Source organism: Apis florea, unplaced genomic scaffold, assembly GCF_048593485.1.
Source record: "Apis florea isolate Af1SG1 unplaced genomic scaffold, ASM4859348v1 contig_2297_pilon, whole genome shotgun sequence".
Taxonomy (NCBI): domain Eukaryota; kingdom Metazoa; phylum Arthropoda; class Insecta; order Hymenoptera; family Apidae; genus Apis; species Apis florea.
Genome location: NW_028256557.1, coordinates 63,145 through 67,603, shown reverse-complemented (window position 1 = coordinate 67,603; position 4,459 = coordinate 63,145). Strand labels below are relative to the sequence as shown.

Sequence of the window (4,459 nt, the reverse complement as noted above, 5' to 3'; positions counted from 1 at the left end):
CCTCGAAAACCGCGCAAAACGCCGGTGGTGAAGCACGATAAAGGGATATCGCGATCTCTCGTCGATTCTAATTCTATAATTCCGTGCTTAAGCTAGCCCCGGGGGTAGAGCCTCTACAACACTTTTATCTAAATCTGTGTCACGCGCCTCGCTTCATCCCCTTTAATGCCTCGACGCAGCTTCCGCGCGGTCGAGGAGCAGTGGAAAAAAAAAAAAAAAAAAAAGAAAGAAAAAACAGGCGCAATTGGGGCGGATTTCCACGCTCGCGGAGTCTCAAAGTTCGACACGAGAACTGAATATCCATCTTGACGTACCATGTCAAGTCGTGAGTTGGAACGAAACTTGAGATTTCACAGTTCGGATAGAAGACAAGAACTGGATCGATGGAAAAATTTGTTTTTTAAGGAGGTGGAGTTTAAAGATTTAAGAGTGCGTGATACGTAATTTTACACGAAAATAGAGAATCTTTCGTGACGTTATTTCGCGAATAAATATTTTATTTTATTGACGATTGATAATATGTATATATATATATGATTACAATCATTCAAAAATTGTAAATCTATCAATTAATATAAAATCTAATCTTATTATCGTTATTATTAAAAAAGAAAAATAATACAATTCCACAAACTAATATCGCTTCGACCAAATAAACGAAAATTAATAGATGGAATGACGAAATATTTGTCCGAAGGTAACCAAAATCGAGGATTATTTCGTAATAACTTAGATGTGTGTCAAAAATTTCTTTTCCCCCAAGTCTCCAACGAAATACGAATTACTCTTAATCCTTTCGAACCGTACGAAGATCGATACTCGATTCAACTAAAATTTTCAAGCATCCTCGTCCAGGCTTAACCGGGGGATCAAATTAAAAATGAATCATGGAGGATCGAACGTCCACAGCGTCGCGTCGTTCGGTTAAATCATATCGCGCGACGGATTCCAGAAATTGAATTCTCACGCGAGAAAGGGAAAATGACATCAGAGGGCGCGGTGAGGGGGGGAGGGGGGGAGGGAGGCGGCTAATTTTCATGAAAAATCCACCGTTCCGCACGCGCCTATATACGCGCCCGCTTTTACATTAATTCGTGGGCCCGCTTTAAAAGCATCGGCCAAAATCAATATCGCCTCCACTCGATGGCCTTTTAATCAAACCGGATACCGTAATCGCGGTCTGCTCTCGTCCCTTCTTTTTTTTCCCCCTCCCCTCCTCCCTTTAATTCTACTACCTGCTCGCCGCGCAAGAATCATCCTTTCCACGTGCACGCGAGACGTCGGCCTGTTTAAAATTGAAATTTATGTGCGGCTGCTCGATGGAACGGTGGGTAGAGAGAGAGAGAGAGAGAGAGAAAGAGAGAGAGAAGGTTAAAGTGAAATCTGCGTGAAAAATGATGCTGGTTAACGGGTTGAGGATGAGAAACCGCGGTTGGTATCTAAAACGCGAACACCCCATTTTCAATTGCTGGGTCAGGTGTGGACGATCCTCGAAAGATTAGAGTGGGTAAAATCGAAGACGCGCGGGGAGTGGTGGAACGCCGGCGAAGCGTGTGGCTCGTCGATCCACGTAATGAGCCGGTGTCCAGCGAGCAGAACGAGTTAATTAATCCTCCGGGGACGCGTCCGTATGCGCCGCTCGATAATTACTCGCGCAAGTGCGCTCACACTTGCACTCGTCAAGTTTCTATTCCGATTTCCTCGCCAGCCAGCTGGCCAACTGGAATCGTGAACAAGGGGATCGATAAGACCGATTGTCGTCCATGCGAGTTCTTTTCGGAGGAAAAGAAACACTATGAAATTCGAAAATTTAATAATCGATTTAACAATTGAATTTACGCGGTTGTAAAATTGCCATGATTGGAATTTTAATCATTTTTCTTGAAATTTCTTGGTATTTAATTAATCTTTGGAATAGAATTTGAAGCGGAAATAAATAATGGTATTAAGCTTGAATATCTAATACTTCAATATTCGAAGTTCTGTATATTATTACCTTTCATCTTTCGAATGAAATGAACGAGCTATAATAGAATATTTTGATAAAAGGGAACAATTATTAATCCTTATTCGTTATTGTTTCAATCAAAATATATGTACAATTTGTATAAATATATGATAATTTGTACAATTAAATATCTTAATATATATATATATTGAATTAATTAATTTAACGGAACAGTAGTGTGTTCAAATTTTTTCGCCAACAGCGAAAGAATCAGAGGTAAGAAAAGTTTAGATTGGAACACGTCTCACTGTTGAAGCCCAGTTTTACCTCACCCATACCCCCTAACGAACTCGGCTAAGGAATTAATTAACGAACTCCGGTTGCAATTCCAGAGCATCTCCCTCCGCACGCCCCTGATACATCGGCTAATGAAGATCCCGGGGACTAATAGCAGTTCGAATAATCGTAGAACCATAAAATCGAGCCTGCTTAATCGAACTCCCCTCCCAGTTCACCGTGCGATTAAAGCAACCAGCGTCGAAACAGCGCCGAACCTCATTTCATGCTATGAATCTTCTGGAAAAAAAGGAAAAAAAGGAAAAAAGAAAGAAAGAAAGAAAGAAAACAAAATTCCTGTGGAACCACGGCAAGAAGTGTTTCGCGTTACGCTTGATGGCGTCGGAAAATTGCTTCCGTCTCAGAGGTGTCTCCGACAACGATTCATATCAAGTGTTTCAGCTTCTTCAAAGAAAAGAAGACAACCCCTTCCTTCGTTTTACGGAAATGACTGGCGCACAAGCAATCGTTTCCGTGTGTCGAGTAAATGATTCAGGCCTTAAAATAACTTTGGATTTTAGTTTTCAATTTTAAATGGATGGTAGACAGATATATTAACAAATTATTGGAAAATTATTATTTCCATAGGAATTGTAAATCTAAAGGGAAGATTATTGAAATTTTTCTACCCGATTCATTGTGAAATCGAGATAATTGTGAGATGCTCGATTGATATTCTTAGTCTCTAATCAAAAAAACTCATTTTTTTCTTCTTCTTTCCAAACATAATTAACTGCTAAACAAAATCTTTCTCAACGACCAAGAAACATCGATTAAATCAAAGGTGATGAATAAATCAAGTATCGATCGCATAAAAATTTTTCGAAAAAACGAATGGAAATGGTATTCACTTGCTGTACGATAAATCTATTTAAGACCCAAATGGTCTTAAATTTCTATTAGGAGAAGCGATCCCCTGTTTAGAGTCGGTTAACGTAGCCAACCGCCAAAGATCAGAGGGATGGCGAGTAATTATCCTTGAAACAGAAACGCGCCCTAATCCTTGGGCCCTTCTCTCTGGCTGGTGGTCCCGCGTGCACATTAACGGCATGTGTGCCGAGTGCGTGCGACGTGATTGATCTGCTCGGCGTGTGGCTAACTCAAATCAGACCTGCGGAGAGCAAAACGGCACGCACACTCGCGAGGATCGTTTCAAGGATCGTATTTATTTATTTATTCACAAGCTCGACTTCTTTTAGGGGTGGAAATGTTATCGATGGATGGAAACTTTTTTTAGGGTGCATATGAAATATCGTTTTTTATGTAAGAATAAGCACATAAACTTGGTACGATAGGTTTCCAAAATTTACATTCGTGGTAAATTTTGAAAAATATCTCGATGAATTATAATATTGAGCAGTGAAATTTTATTTATATAATTTAACTCTTTATGGACAATCGTATTCTTTTCGAACATGAACGTTCAGATTTATCGGCAAGCAAGTGTAAAATAAACTCGATTATTAATATATTCAAAAGTATCAACTATTTAAGACCTTAATGTTTATTAATAATTAATATTTAATATTTCGAAACTTTACTTTGCAAACGAAGGAGTGCAATTTCATCGCTAGACTATCGAACACCTTATTGCCAAGAATGACGAGAAGTTTCGAGTTTAATCGACGCAACTTCCGAGTTTCGCTTATGCAAAAATCATTTAAGTAACCACATAGTTTTACTTTATTGCCTCTACTAATTATAAGTATAAAAGATATCGCGAGTTGAAAGATTAGATGATATTGAAGCATTCTGAAACGATAAATTTCATATTCCTTTTGCATTGTGTGTTCTTTTGCATAAACAAATTCGATAACATCTTACGCGAATAAATTCAGTGAATGAATAAAAGAATTCTTTTAAAATTAATAATAAAATGAAGTTTTTAAAAATTACACGTTTATTAGAATACTTACACTTTATATAAACGTTTTCAATGAAATAGTAAAATAAGAATCTCAGTATTCTTTGAGTTATTATTTGTATCTTGTAAACTTAAGATATAAAGAAATGCATAAAATTCTGATAATTATTTTCCTTTCCTTAGTTAGATTACAGAACTTGAAAATAATTTCAAATGCGATTTATTTTATAATTTATAGATTTGTTGTAAAAAAAATTTATTTTATAGTATGTGAAAATAAATTAAGAATTTGTGTGATATAATTATAAATA

General features: G+C 37.3%; 1 long non-coding RNA gene across 1 annotated transcript; it reads left to right on the top strand.

The window, feature by feature from the left end:
* The first annotated feature begins 1,819 nt into the window (after positions 1–1,819).
* Positions 1,820–4,459, top strand: LOC147658197 (uncharacterized). The gene is made up of 2 exons (XR_015290930.1): positions 1,820–2,224; positions 2,341–4,459. It is a non-coding gene; the product is annotated as an uncharacterized LOC147658197 (long non-coding RNA).